This window comes from Marmota marmota, unplaced genomic scaffold, assembly GCF_001458135.2.
Source record: "Marmota marmota marmota unplaced genomic scaffold, marMar, whole genome shotgun sequence".
NCBI lineage: Eukaryota > Metazoa > Chordata > Mammalia > Rodentia > Sciuridae > Marmota > Marmota marmota.
This window is the reverse complement of record NW_026000174.1, coordinates 3,229,714-3,246,195: the sequence shown is the minus strand read 5'-3', so window position 1 is coordinate 3,246,195 and position 16,482 is coordinate 3,229,714. Positions and strand designations below refer to the sequence as shown.

At 35.2% G+C, this 16,482-nt stretch overlaps 1 protein-coding gene and 1 long non-coding RNA gene across 22 annotated transcripts in view; one reads left to right on the top strand and one right to left on the bottom strand.

Annotated features, from left to right (window-relative positions):
- Positions 1–16,482, bottom strand: part of Picalm (phosphatidylinositol binding clathrin assembly protein) — a 98,847-nt gene that overhangs the window by 68,184 nt on the left and 14,181 nt on the right. The gene's annotated exons all lie outside the window — the stretch shown is intronic.
- On the top strand, positions 2,179–15,932 carry LOC125611997. Its single transcript, XR_007342234.1, has 2 exons — positions 2,179–2,243; positions 15,866–15,932. It is a non-coding gene; the product is annotated as an uncharacterized LOC125611997 (long non-coding RNA).

Sequence of the window (16,482 nt, the reverse complement as noted above, 5' to 3'; positions counted from 1 at the left end):
GAGTAACAAATGCTAAACAATTGCATTCTGCAGCTACCCTGACCAACACTGCTTAAAGAACAAAGCACAAAGCAGTCAGAGTGCCCATGGATCAGCAGAATGACAAAAGGTTTTCACAATTCAGACTATTTGCAACAAAAATTAAATAGCACATTCAACTTAAGCATGTATGCTTCTGAGAATTAAAAAATAAAATTTTATCTGCCTTCCCTTAATCTTCATGGTACTTCATACCAACAATTCTATGACACGGAACATATTTGCACTCGTCTCCTTCCAAATACACTCTACTAAGGGCAAAGCCTACCTTTGCTCATTTTAATCTTTTAACATTTCAAATACATCATCAAAATTCTGATGTTCCTTGCTTCTTCATTATAAAAAGCTATATTCCTGGCTTCTCTTTTCCCCTTTACATTTAGCATTATAGGCCTTGAAAGTTCCATATTCTTCCAGAAACCATCCTGATAAAATATTTAATTCTTAAATGTAGTAGCTACTTCCTTGCAATGGCATCAATAGTGATTTTACTCCTCAAGAATACTTTTTCTTTCAAAATTTAACCTGTCACAAAATTTGTTATAATAATTCCAAAAGTGCTCCTACCTCTGTATGTGTGTATGCCCAAGATCACATTAGTAACCAAATCATTTCGATTCAACCTCCTAAACTTCTTAGAACACCCATTTTCTTCTTTTCATTCCAGTGCCAAAGCCAAAACTGAGATCTTATTTACTTAACAAGAGAATATGTGCTACCCACCTTGAAGGCATTGAGAAATTGGGGAATGAGAATTATCACAATGGAATTTTACTGGCATTAATATTAAAGAGGGAGATTAACTATCCTGCAATACACCAGAAGTACTCCACAATTAAAGACGGCCCCCGAGCTGACTGGTCTCCTTTGGATTATACCTGATTTGGGGTCTTGCCAATTCCACATCTCCAACCATTCTCCTAAACTGGAACTGGCCACAGAATGACCTATAATACAACACTGTCACAGTCTAATCTAAATGATATCCCTAATGCCTAACCGATGGGGAAAATACCTCCTGCCCTCCATATCCTCCTTGAATCTTAGCCTCTAACACAGAACCACTTTCCAGTTTTCTGTGATATGCCTTCTACTTCATACCTGAATCTGATCATTCCTGCAAAAGACTTCCTGAAGTTTAGTGAAGCCTTTCCCTCCATAGACCCTCCAATGTCACTAAAATTGACATATTAGTTCACACTATAAAATCATTTTTCCACACTACAGTTATTTACTTCTAAATAATTCTCTTCTACTAGAGACCTTAAAAGTCTATAAATGTTTTATTCTTCATCAGAGGTAAATTGATTGCTAAGATTAGTCTGAGCCTTACAAGGATACAGATATGTTTCAACTACAGTATTATTTACCTATATAAACAACATGACCTACAATGTATGTATATATACTGTACTATATCAGGTATCAAATGTGTGTATATATACACATATATTTATACAAATTTCCCTTTGTGATTTGTTCTCCCCTCTGCAGGCCTTTGCTTCAGCTATACCAATACCTTCCTTCACAATGCTGCACAGATGCTAAGCACTGTTACCTTGGATACTTGGCACTGTTGTTTCTTCTGCATAGAATCCTCTTTTCCCAAGTATTTGCTTGCTCCCTCATTTTATTCCTATAGATCTATGCTGATATGTCACCTTATCAGATAAACTTCCTTGAATATTTATACAAAATAACAAAGCCTTAAAGACTACCTCCAAATGCTCAATATTACCCTTAGTCTACTTCATTTTGCCCCAAAGCATGTACTTCTACCTAACTCATCTTAATTTAATGTATGTATTTCTCTACTAAAATGTTTTTAAGTCCCATGTGGGCAGGATTGTTTTGTTTTCTACCTCATATAAAGTGGTCATTCTTTGTTTTTGTTGTTGTTCTAAATAAATACATTTGTTTTAGTATGCATATGGACACTTACTGTGATATTTTAAGAAAGTATCCAAAACAGTATTTCTTACATAGACTAAACCAACAATCTACAACTATTAGTACAACTTGTTATTCCCCCAAAATTCTAAAACAAACCTAAGGCCAATACATGTTCAAATTTTCAAATTTCAAGTTAAAGAAGATATAACAAATAGAAGTTTTCATTGTAATACTTTTTATATAAACTGCATTGTGGCCACCTGTAATCCCAGCTGCTTAGGAGGTTGAGGCAGGAGAATTACAAGTTTAAAGTCAGCCTCAGCAACTTAGCAAGACCCTATCTCAAAATTTAAAAGGCCAGAACATGATTCGATAATTAAGAAAGAGCCTCTGGGTTCAATCCCTGGTACCATAAATAAATTAAAAAATAAGCTACAGTAGGCTTACGTATGACCATATTAAATCTGAAGGATAACTCTGCAGGCTAAAAAACACTTTTACAGGGCTGGGGTTGTGGCTCAGTGGTAGAGTACTTGCCTTGCATGTGGAAGGTACTGGGTTCAATCCTCAGCACCACATAAAAATAAAGGTATTATGTCCATCTACAACTAAAAACACATTTAAAAAAAAAACTTCACATATTATAGAACAGGAAAAATAAGAATTCATGCCGAGATTATGAGTCAAAATAGATTAAATACAAAACCAAAGTTGTACAAATGTTACTGCGGGTAAGGACATTACTAAATAAAGTTACATAAACTCTGCAGTATATACTTTCCCATAGTATTTTAACTCAACCAGTAATTTTCTCCATGCAGTTATTTCTCCTCTGCCCAATATTCCTACCACAGTGGTAACCTGAAAATTCTTCCAAGTTTGATCTCCAACAACTCAGGAGGAAAATGTTTTCCCCACCTCTGACTAACCAAAAGCAAATTGCTCTAAACAAAGATCATAAAATAAATACCATGAGAATATCAGTAGTTACTGCTTGTCCTACTCTCTTTTTTTTGGTGCTGGGGATTGAACCCAGGGCCTTGTGCATGCAAGGCAAGCACCCTACCAACTGAGCTATATCCCCAACTTGTCCTACTCTTACTTCAGGAGAAAATATTTCTTAAAAGGCAAAAACTCGGCAACAATTTCCCTTACTAATCAAAAAGGTTTCAGAATGATACCCTATATCTTCCTTTATTTACCTTGAGAATATAAAAACTGAAGTATCTTTTTGAATATTCCATGAACAATCCCAAATCTCACACTCAAAAAAATAAGTAACACATGGCATGTATGTTCAAACAATGAGAATATCTAGCATGAAGAAAGAGCACAAAGAAACTAGGCCAACCACTACAACAAAACAGACAGAGAAGCCAGGCACGGTGGCGCTCACCTGTGATCTCAGCACCTGGAGAGGCTGAGACAGGAGGATCATGAGTCCAAAGCCAGTCTCAGCAAAAGTGAGGGGCTAAGTAACTCAGTGGGACCCTGTCTCTAAATTAAAATAAAAAACAGCGCTGAGAATGTGGCTCAGTGGCCAAGTGACTTTGAGTTTGATCCCCAGCACCAAAAAAAAAAAAAGAGAACCAACTCCTACCATACAAACAAAACACTCTCATTTTTAATACTTACTGTCCCCCCAACAATGTCTGAGTTAGAGAAAGCAGATGTTAATTAACTAAGTTTACGTAGGAAATGTTCTTATCCAGTTAAGGTCACAGGAACTCACTAAAAAGTGACAGATTTATGACTAGAATTAATTTTTGTAACTACTTTAAAACATGCAAAGTGAAAGTTCAATTTACTACCCAATTTAAAGCAACTCTTAAATTTTTTACTTAAAAACAAAACCAAAAGAAAAACAATGGAAGCACAAAACAGTATATTCATATTTAAGGGAAAATTTTCAGCAAAGTACAAAAAATTCAGACCAGTTACCAGATAGTTAAATTAAGCTCATAACCACATTCTAAGTACTGATCACCAGTTTATATTGACCTCCTCAGGCAGAGTTCACAAACTTTTTAGAAACTTAAGTTAGGGCAGAGTTCACTTCTACAGAAAGCAAGGCAACCCGGACAGTGGCATGCACCACTGGAATACAGTGTTATTGAATTCCCTGGTAAAGAGGCACTTGATCATTAGGTTCTAAAAAACAACTATGCTGGGGCTGGAGTTGTGGCTCAGTGGCAAAGTGCTCACTAGCACGTGTGAGGCACCGGGTTCAATCCTCGGCATCACATAAAAATAAATAAAATAAAGTTATTGTATCTATCTACAACTACAAAATATTTAAAAAAAACAAAAAGAAACTATAGGAACCAGGGTTGTGGCTCAGTGGTAGACTGCTCACCTAGCACACGTGAGGCACTGGGTTCAAACCTCAGCACCACATAAAAAGGAAATAAAGATATTATGTCCACCAAAACTAAAAAATAAATATTAAAAAAAAAGAAACTATCCTAATACCCAAGTCAGATTTTCTAAAACATTAGCCTGGCTAAAAACAGTATGAACCAACACTTCATAATCATTTAACCAAATGCTAGTATTCCTTTCAAAGGGGTTATTTTGAAGGATAACCTTTTGTTCTGGGTTTTTTGGGGGGGCTGGGGATTAAATATACACCCCCAAGCACTATACCAATAATCTGTATCTATGTATAGGTACTACCACAATGAGGTCTACTATGAATCTAAAGGCTTTTGGGCTATAAAGATAATAGCCCAAAAGATAGTTATAGCCCAAAAGATAATCTTTTTGTAATTGCCCCCACAGGGCAATTACCAGGCAAGATGGTGAATGCTTATAATCCTAGTGGCTCAGGAAGCTGAGGCAAGGGAATCACAAGTTCAAAGTCAGCCTCAACAACTTAGCAACCCTAACCATGTATCAAAATAAAAAATAAGGGGTGGGGGGACCGTGGCTAGGGATGCAGCTCAGTGGTTTAAGCACCTCTAGGTTCAATCCTTGGTACCAAAACAAAAAACAAAACAAAACAAAAACCCAATTGACTTTAGTAATTGGAGATATACCCTATTTGGAAGGCCAATTACACAGTTAATCAAATATCACTTCACTGATCACATCTCTGAAATATTCCCTGAATGGGAATATAAATAAAAAGAACAAATACCAAAAAATAGAAAATGGGCAATAGGAAAATGGTTTCTAAGATTTTGACATAAAGTGTCAATGTTTTTTCATATAGCAAAAATTTTAAATTATTTAACATTAGAAAATGTTCAAGTTGAAATCAGACTTAAACTAATGAAAAATAGACACATTTTTCTCTACATAAATGTCAAAATGTCTACGAAATTAAATAAACAGTTTTATTTCTTACTCTATCAATTTTTTTTTCTGTAAGAAATCAGAAAAAAATTATGGTCCAAATTAAGAACTCCTAAAATTTTATCTTTAAATTTCGTGGGGTTACTGGCAAGAACACAGTACTATATGCTTATTTTTATATAATTTCATTAGAATTAACTTAAAAATATGCTCATTACAAACTGACCTCTACCTTAAGAAATTTATCTAACCAACATATTAACTGGGTAATGACAAAGTATATTGAATGCTGAATACAAGTGTCAGGAATTGTGTTACTATGAAAAGAAGAAAGAGGTTATTTTTTATTGTCTCAAAAGACAAGCCAGACAAGATGGTACATGCTATCCTAGCTCAGGAAAGGATGGGGAAGTTCATGCAGGGTGATTACAAATTCCAGGTCAGCCTGGGCAACTTAATAAGACCCTGTCTCAAAAATTTAAAAAGGAGCTGGGGACATAGCTCAGTGGTTGAGTGCCCCTGGGTTCAATCCCCACTTCTGCAAATTAAAAAAAAAAAAAAAATTAATGAAATGTAACAAACAAGACATGTGCATGTATAAAAAGTAGTAATATTCTATTTAGTCTAACTTTTGGTGTGGAAATAATTTGGAAGAACTGTTAGCAACCTACAGATAGCAATTGCTTTTTCAGGTTTTTGCTAACCCACATTTCTGTCTGGCCACTACAGTGACAATATAAACTGCTTTAATAGAAAGACTACTTCAAGGAGAGGACATAAAGTTTCTTAAAAAAGGCATATTTCTTTAAAAAGGCTGGCAAAGGACCAACATTCTTTTAATCTGTAGCAAAGGAAAGGAGAAAAAGGAACATACAGAGAAAAAAAAAAGAATTCAGTTGGAACTTAGATATACAAAGCCAGTCCTTTTTAGTATCTGGTTGGAATTGCACCTCTTAAGTCATGGCTGAACATAAGCCAAATTTACTGAACTGTTTATACATCAACTTTAAAAGTACAAAAGAAATTCTTTTAGTTAATGGAGTCATTATGTAACTGCCCTAAAATTTTAATCAATACACAAAGCATCATTTTCAAATCATCCCAACCTACTATCTTAAAATGTTATCTTTATTTCTTCATTGGTCTCTTCACCCACTACTATGACATAAATTAAAAAAAAAAAAAAAAAACTACAACAAAAGCAAAATCTGTAAGTTGTGAAAATGCTCTATAGAAAAATATACTTTTAGAATACTCTCAGGATTCACTGCCACTGACTGACATGTTCTAGTCAAAGAATTGCCTCCCTCCTTCATTATCAAAATGTTTTCACCTACCATGTAAGCCTTCCTAATATAAGATCTGAAAGCTTACCTAGGACGGCTTCTTGGCATTCTGGTGTGCTCTGCATTCCTAACACTAGGTGGCAGACTGAACAGAGAAACCACAAAAGCTGGCAGGAAAAGAGTTGGATTCAAGCTCATCTACGAAAACTTCCCTAATGTTGAGATTGTTTAGGATTCAATTCTACTGCTCTGAAATGGTGATTTCCAAACCCAGACACCCTCATTTCACCCCAGATTCCAAATAAGGATCTCAGAGATGAGGAAAAATTATACTTTTTAAGCTCTCCCTCAAAGATTTATGGTTTCTATGTTGATTTTTATCAGAAAATATGACAATAAAAACTTCATAGAATAAAAACTCATCACTTAATAAAAAATTAAAGTATTTATTTAAATGGATTAGAAAAACAAAATAAAAGCATTACAGTGTTCTAACAAAAAAAATAAAGTGGCTTTCTCTTCTTTGAAGATTTGAAGTTTCGGAATTAATAATCACACCTACAGGAAAGAAAACATAGTAAGTATCAAGTAATTTAAAAGCAAATTTTGTATGTCAATATACAGACTATTTCTTTCTATTCTAAGAACTCACTAGTAATTCATTAGCTTAATTACCAGGATTCTCAAAAACAATCTAGAACTAGATCAGAAACACAAAACCTGCTTCCCTAAGCAAAATGAAAGATCAACTAATAATACACTATGAGCACTGTACTTACCTCCTCCAAAGGTGTAAACTTGAATTTTCCAGAGAACGAAGAGCACAAAAAAAGGACTGAAAGAATTCTCCTTAATTCCAACAAGACCAGGAAAAAGGAACCAAAGCTCGAGAGGCTCTGTAAATGCAGATTAGAGTACTACAGAGAAAAAAAAATTATCTGGAGAAGAGTGTTATTAGTTGGGAATAACCAAGTGTCCAGGGTTTATTTATTTAATTTTTTGGGGAGGAACAGTTCTGGTTCATACATATTGTCCCAGTGTCACATTTACCCTTATAAGTGACATAGTTTAGACAACAAATTATATACCACTTTAGTTATAAGTGGCCTAATAAAAGTTTAGATGTAGCTAAGGAATTAATATACAACCACTATCTATTCATTTTTCTAAGAGATCTATATTCTGGTTTATCTCCAGCTTCCCTAAAACACAAACATTCCTCTGTTCTATCCACTTTGTCATCTCATGAACATCATTTAACCTTAACTGCTGGTCCTATTTTTTCACATTTGGAAAATCATCTAATCTCTAATGTCAAAGAAAACTTCTATAGAAATAATGTACACATTTCTTCTCAGAAAATCAAATAAGGCCTTCTGGGAAGTTTGAGACGTTAGAATGTTTCACATCTATGCTCAAAAATACCTCACACTTAAAAAACATGAAAATGGTCCCAACTAACCAAATCATCCCATTTTTGTTTTAATCAATAAGACAATTCATTACTTTGTTAAAATAAATTCTCAAGAAATGTTTGTCTCCTTGTATCCTCCACAATGAGGATACAAGTGCCTTGTACATGTGTTCATATGATGCTATAAATATTTGTGAATTCCATGGCGAAACAAAAGTCCAATTTTTCACTCATAAGACCGGAGTGGGGGTGGGGGAGTAACAACAGGCAAAAACTCTTCCCTGCAGACAAGGTAATATTATTCTCCAACAGCCAAGCCCAATGTCTATAAGTCATGTCCTCTCTTAACAATTTAAATTCTGCCTAGTCAGAGGGAATAATGGATTGTAGTTAGCTTCTCTGCCAGTCTCCCACACCCAGAAAACACAAGCTCTATTCCATATCCCCAATGCAATTAGAACAAGGAAAATCTTTATACTCAACCTTCTTAAGAGAAATCCCAGTTATTCTAAAAATATTCATTACATAGTGTAATATGACAAATAATATATTAAGAGTTAGAACTATACAAAACAGTGGTTGAATAAAACTCCTGTTATCACAGGGCTTACATACTAAAGGGAAGACAATCAGTGAACAAATATATGCTAGTAACTGCTAAGGATTTCTTAGCACTTGGGAGATGATGGTATGTGTTTGGGGGACGCTGCTATTTACACATGATAATCAGAGAAGGAGTCCCAGATTTAAAAAGAGACTTTAACAAATTAAGACAACAGTGGTAGTGTCACCAGTGGCCTAGAGGCCTGTGGAACTAACCACCAAAATGAATTACAACCTTTCAAATAGCAGGGAAATGTGGTAGCACCCCCAATCATTCTATACCTCACATCTCTGCTTCACCCTTGACAAACCAAAGACAGTGAATAGGATCTTCATCTCTAATTTTGCAAAGTCTCTAGTTTTATGTAGATGGTAAGTAGAGACAGAGGAAATCTCAACTGTTTATTATATATTTTGAAATTAAAACAATGTGCTTACTTTAAATGAGTCAAAATTTACATCAGTCATTTATTACACTTTATTAAGTGCAATACCTATAGCAAGTAGGCATCAAGTTCACTAAGTAACAAGCAAAAGCCCTTTCTAAAAACATCACTTTCAAATTGCTAGAAACAGTAATGATGCAGTTGGAAACAGTAAGCAGCACCTCTCTACATGGCTTTAAGTTGGGAAATAATGCTCTGTAAGTGGAAAAGATGAGCAATTCTATACTTACTGGTAAATTACTATAAAATAAAGCCAAAGTAGTTTTCCTATTAAGTTTAAACTTAAGTTTTTAAATTTCTAAAAGAAATAATCACTAGCAGACACAAAAAAAAAACTACCATCCTCATAAACTTATTACCATACAACTCTTCCTATAAAATTCCATGACCCAGGGCTGGGGTTGTGGCTCAGCAGTAGAGCGCTCACCTAGCATGTACGAGGCTCTGGGTTTAATCCTCGGCAACACATGATTAAATAAATAAAATAAAAGGTATTGTGTCCAACTAAAACTAAAAAAAAAAATACTAAAAAAAATTCTATGGCCCACATTCCCTTGCTTCTAGTATAAAAATTAGTCACTTCATTTCCTAATAAATGACTTTCTTAAAAGACATTATAAAATACCTTCTGAGATAAAGATCTTAAAAGCTACCAAAATTAAAATGAACATGTTACTGTTTTAAACTTAAAAATCCCATGTAAATTATACCTTGATAACAATTTAAGGAAAAGAATATATCCATTCAAATCTAAAAATCCAAGTTTTGGTCATCAAAAAGTCTTTGTTGCTATAGGGCAACAAAGTTATTCCAGACTATACACCAACAAAGAATTTGGTACATTTTATTTAAATTTAAACGTTGAAAATAAAGTGTTATTTGATTCCCTATATGTTTAAAAGCCATCAACTACCGGTTATGGTGGCACACGCCTGTAATAGCAGAGACTCAGGAGGCTGAGGAATAAGGTTTGCAAGTTAAAAGCCAGTCTGGACAACCTACCACGAGACCCTATCTCAAAATGAAAAATTTAAAAAGCATGGGGTGGGGGGCTTTGGGATGGGGATGTAGCTCACCCCTGGGTTCAATCCCTAGTACTGCAAAAATAAATAAATAAAAGTAAAGCCATCAGTCTAGTATGAGACAGCAAAAACTTAAACTCAAAATATGTCTGAAAATGAGTTACTCATCTATTAAAAGTTAGAAACAATCACAACTTATTATGCATACTGTAGTGTTAATTATGAACTTGTTTTCCCCTTTAAAATAATTTATTTATTTTAAAATAAAATAAAATTATTATCTTAATAAACAGCATTTTGAGAAACAGATCTACACTGCTAAAAAATTTAGAAACAACAACAACAAATATTTAGAAACAAATGTAACATCACTTACTATATGGTACCTAATACCTTCAGTGGGTTTTTCTTTTCTTTAGTTCTGCTACTATGTCTCCTACCACAGTAATGATGCAGAGATGCTAACAATAAAAACACCTTAAGATTAAAACTGTTGATTCTTTCATGCCAGTATCTATACATAAATAAATAATATTACATACATATTTTCAAACACCAAATTCTACCTGTGGGTATACATGTGAAGAGTCCCTTAAATTAGTGAAAGGGTGTATATTTTTCTTGGCTTGCTATGGGACAGAAAGCAATATAAATCTTCCGTGGTCTACACAAATACCAAGAAAAATTTAACTACCTTTCTACCATCATTCTACAATACCAAGCTTTTAACCACCTCCTTTTCTGCCAGATTCCCCCCAAAATAATTCTTTTCAACTAAAATTCTTATACTATGAATATTTCAAGTTAATCCTTTCCTAAACTTGGTGAAAACTGGAGAACATTAACTAGCTTTTTCTTTTGCTGCTGTTATTAGATACCTTTCAGAATGACTGAGATTGGCAGGTGAGGAAAAGGGATTTCCATTTTTAGCCATTTCTATGAGATATTCCTTTAAATTTCATCTCTCCCTATCAGAAATTTTCTAACTCACACTTCTTGGCAGTCTATCCTAAGTGCTATTCATTTCTAATCTCTGCCTCAACAACAATAAGGATGCTAATTTCACCATTACTAATGTTCTGCTCTAGGATGTCCTTCTACTTCCATGCAAGGTCCCATTCATTTCCATGTGACAGGATGATAACAGGACCAAGAGACATATCAGAATAAGCAAAAGATCTAGAATCAAATTCCATATTCACTACTAACCATTATAGCATTATGACTTGAGTAATGTTAGTCACTGAGTTTCAAACTCCACATATTAAAAATGGAACACTAATACTTAATTTGAACAATATCCTTTTTATTTTTTTGATACCAGGGATTGAATTGAGGAACACTCAAATCACTGAACCACATCCCCATCCCTTTTTGTATTGTATTTAAAGATAGGGTCTCAATGAGTTGCTTAGTGCTTCACTTTTGCTGGGGCTGGCTTTGAACTGCCATCCTCCTGCCTCAGCCTCCTGAGCTGCTGGGATTACAGGCATGTGCCACCACACCCAGCCTGAACAACATCTTTGACTAAAATATCTTTAGGTACTTTATAAGCTTTAAAGCACCTTTACTAATATAAGATACTGTTGTTTTTATTTAGCATCTTATTTTATTGATGTTTCCCCTCATTTTGGTATACTATTCCTCCCCATGATTTTCCCCATATGATATTATAAAACCACATCACACTCAATGACTCCTGAAAAACCTCTAAAGTCCAACTTCTTCTTCAACTGTTATGGTTCAGATAAGGTGTCCCTCCAAAAGTTCACATGTGAGATGATGCAAAAAGGTTCAGAGGAGGTTGTGAGAGTCTTGACACAATCAGTAGATAAAAAGCCCAGATCATGCTGGCATCCTGACCCTGATAGGGATTAACTGGTAACTGAAGTGGTAGGGTTTGGCTGGCAAAAGTGGGAATTGGGCATGGCTTTGGGGTATACATTTGATTCTGGACAAGTGAAGTATCTCTCTGCTTCCTGATAATGTGAGCTACTTCCCTCTGCCACTCTCTTCCGCAATGATCTTCTGCCTCACCAAAATCCCCTAGGAAAGCAGCCAGCCTTCTATGGACTAAGACCTCTGAAACCATGAGCCCTCAAATAAACTTCCTCTTCTACAATTGTTCTGATCAGGTCCTTTATTTTCAGCAGCTTCAACTGAGAAGTGTTACAGTAGGTACCTGGCACTCAAAACTAGCAAAATAGACTAGGGGCACTGGCATATGCGTATAACCCAGCTATTCAGGAGGTTAACTTTGTAGAAGGATCCCAAACTCAAGGCCAGCCAGGGCAACAGAGCAAAACCTGGTCTCAAAAACAATAAAAAGATCTTGAGGGGGGCTGGGGATGTGGCTCGAGCAGTAACGCGCTCATCTGGCATGCGCGGGGCGCTAGGTTTGATCCTCAGCACCACATAAAAATAAAAAAATAAAGATGTTGTGTCCACCGAAAACTGAAAAATAAATATTAAACAAATTCTCTATCTCTCTTAAAAAAAAAAAATGGTCTTGAGGATACAGCTCAGTGGCAGAGCACCCCTTGGGTTCAATCCCCAGTACTACAAAGAAGAAAAAAAAAAGATTGAAGGAAAATTGAAAGTAGCAAAATATTAACACAAACTAGTGGCTGTGCTGAAACAATAGGTTCTTCAAGCAGTAATCTTTCCATTAAATGAATGGGTGAAGATACCCATTCATCATATTTATTCCTTCTCTTCCCCATTTCAAATGGTGTGAGTGTAGTCATCACCTTCTCTAATTATCCTAAAATCACACATTCTCTGTGTTTAGCTGACAGCAAAACTAACTCCTAATACAGACAGTAACCACTTCTTATTTGCCTCACTTTATCATATTCATTGGCGGCATCATTTTTATTCTGGCTATAGTGAACTGAAGTTGACAAATTATAAAGAAAGCAGCACACAATTCAACCCAAGTTGAAAAGGAACTTGTTTCAAAAGTTTTGGGCATTGTCCATCTCCAGATAACTTAGAAATTACAAGCCTTCCTCTATATGCAAGTTTAAGGAAGCCAAGAGTGTCACAGAAGAAAATACCTCAACTCACTAGATATTAGCTGAACAGGCCTTATGTGATTTAGTTACATAAGAAGAACATACAAAGGAGTTTTCCAGTCATCTTTTTTGCCCCAGAGATACAATCATTCCCAATATTTCGCAAGAGCAGAAAGAGTAACTATGTTAAATGGAGCCTCAAAAGCTACAACACATTCTTGGTTGGTCACAAGTTAGGAAAACATAACTGATAAAGAAAGTCAAGGAAAAGGTTATTCTAGGTTAAATCTCTAAGCCAAGGATAGAACATGGCCTCAGCGTTTTTCCTTAAAGTTTCTAATCTCCTGCGGGGCTGGAGATGTGGCTCAAGCGGTAGCAAGCTCGCCTGGCATGCGTGCGGCCCGGGTTCGATCCTCAGCACCACATACAAAAACAAAGATGTTGTGTCCGCGGAAAAAAACTAAAAAATAATAAATATTAAGTCTCTCTCTCTCTCAAAAAAAAAAAAAAAAAAAAAAAAAAGTTTCTAATCTCCTGATAGGAAGAAATGATTCTCTCCCTGTACAGTACCTTCAGGAGGTCAGTCAAGGAGTATCTCAGCCTCCTGAGCTATTCTATAAATAGCTTTTTCTAACTTAGCTGCCAACTCCATAACTAATTTTTTAAAAACAGTACTTACCTTTTATTGCCACTCAGCTGTGATATGCAATGTTTCTGGGATAGGCTACAGAAAACTACCCAAAAATAATGCCCTGGGCTTTACGACAGCCAAAACAATACTGTGCAGAATTAGAAGAACAAAAATGAGGGACTACACAAAATCTAAACTTTGTATTGAATTAATACCCAACACAAATTCCAAAAACAGTAACTAACAGACAAATACATAATTCTGTGAAGAAAAGTTACAAAAGTTAATGTTGAAAAAAAAGAAACAAAGAAATTCTGTCTGCTAAATTTGAACCTCTCAATCATTAAGCAACTAACTTTACTTCTAAAAGGAAAATGTCACAAATGAGGATAAGGATAATGTTGGTATATCTTCCAATTCTGAAAACAAAAGGCAAACTTACATGTAAAGAACAAACCAAGGGCTGGGGCTGTAGCTCAGTGGCAGAGCGCTTGTCTAGCACATATGAGGCACTGGGTTTGATCATCAGCACCACACACACAAAAAAATAAACAAATAAAATAAAGACATGCTATCCATCTACAAGTACAAAAAAAAATTTAAAAAAACAAAAAAGAACAAACCAAGAAGGAACTGGGGCAATAAGGTTGACCAAATTGTTATGTGCATATGCAAATATGGCATAATGAATTCCACTATTATATATAATTATAATGCACCAAAAAAATTATTAAAAAAGGAAACCAAAGCATTCCTTCAGTTCCTTACCAAAAGATCAAAAGCATCTCTCCTATAACTTATTTACGTCTTATATACAGTTTTAAAAAACAATTCAACATAGGTTCACACTTTTAAAAAGGCCAGAGAGAAAGATAACTTACACTTTGACAAGTCAACTAAAATTAGCTGTGCATATACTTCAAAGTAAAAGCAAACTTTTTCTTCTCCTCCTAGTGGTTATTATAGGTACACAAAAGGTTATAGTCCAAAAATATACAAGCAATTATAGCAAGAAAAAAAACTGAAGCCATGATTATATGATTCCAGTTATTAATAAGGATATACCATAGAATTCCCAAGTCCATAATACATACACATAGAGTTCATACAGTTCAAGAAACATAGGTCTCCCAAAAAGCAAACTAAATTAAGGATCCATGAAACACATTATTATTAATAATGCTTATATTCCTATGGTTCTAGGAAATAAAAATAAGAGATAAAAATAAGACTGGAATAATAGTCCATAAATTCATGATTTAACCAAATCATTCAAAGATGATTTGTTACTGTGGCAGAGCATATGGTGATGGATTAGTGATACTTCTTATATATCTTTCATTTTGACAACAAATCAGGACAATTTGCCACTGTACAGCACAATTTGGCAATAGTTAAAGCAAGCACTAGTACCATCCTTTTTGAGTTATCAAATTCATAACGCTGGTATGAACACTCTGAACTGATCAAATGAACCAAGTTGTTAAAGACCAATATACTTGAATACTTTTAAAAATGAAACAACAAAAAGCTGTTCATGAAATAGTTTACTAGCCCAGTACTCTGAGCCCATTATTTCCACCAAAGATTTATTAAATAATTACTAAGACACTTTTATGCAACAGGCATGATATTCTGAATACCAGTGATACCAAAATGAATAAAATGGAGTCTAGTTTTTAGAAAAGATAAACATGCACAGGCTGCTTTGTGGGGTGAAAAAGAAAATACCCTGCAGAGGGACGGGGAAGCAATCCGATTACAAGCTTGAAGGAGAAAAATCTCATCCTAGGCTTCAAGATCAGCAAAACTCCTTGCCTTTCCTATTTTCACATTGTCAGCAGAAAATAAAGATATAGTGTAATTCTCAAAAATGGACTCTAAGTATGGTCCAACGTTACCTACAGTAGCCAAACTACCAGACAATAACTTATATCTAAAGTATGACTAAAATGTATACTCCCTCCACAATCTGATCTCAGACAATCATTTCAGCTGTATTTCTCATTATACTCTGCTTAGTTCTCTCACTGGCCCAAAGAGCCCCATTTGCAGATTCATTTGTTTCCCAAACACAACTCCAGCCTTCCCCACCTACAAAAGTCTGTGCACACTTTTTCCTCCATATGTCTATTGCTCCTCACTGCTTATCATTTAAAGTTCAGTTCTGTTCCTTAGCAGCTCGGGAGACTAGAACAGGAGGATCATGAGTTCAAGGCCAGCTTCAGCAAAAGCGAGGCACTAAGCAACTGAGTGAGACCCTGTCTCTAAATAAAATACAAAATAGGGCTGGGGATGTGGCTCAATGGCTGAGTGCCCCTGAGTTCAATCCCCGGTACCCCCCCCCAAAAAGGTATTATGTCTTCCTCTGATCCTCCCCCCACCCCTGCTTGATACTGGGAATTGATCCCTGGACCTTGTAAATACTAGACAAGCACTTTACCACTAAGCTACAACACCCAGGCCTTTTTAAATTTTATTTTGAGACAAGGCATCACTAAACTGCCAAGCCTGGCACTAGGACTTGTGATCCTTTTGCCTCAGAGTAAAGAGTTGCTGGGATTATAAGTATGCAACTATACCCAACTCATACACCTTTTAATGTAGAGATCAAGTGTCATTCATTTTTGTATTCTTTTCTAGACCCTGATCACTTTCCTTCAGCATCTCACTTATTGTTTCTAATCAGGATTTGTACAGGTCCTGCTCAACATTAAACAGAATTCAATCTCTGAATGTTTGGCCTTCATTCTTACTCATACACCAAGCAAAAGATTTTAAATATTTCCTATGAAATTTTATGAAAATACCATGAAATATAAAAAGAATTCTCA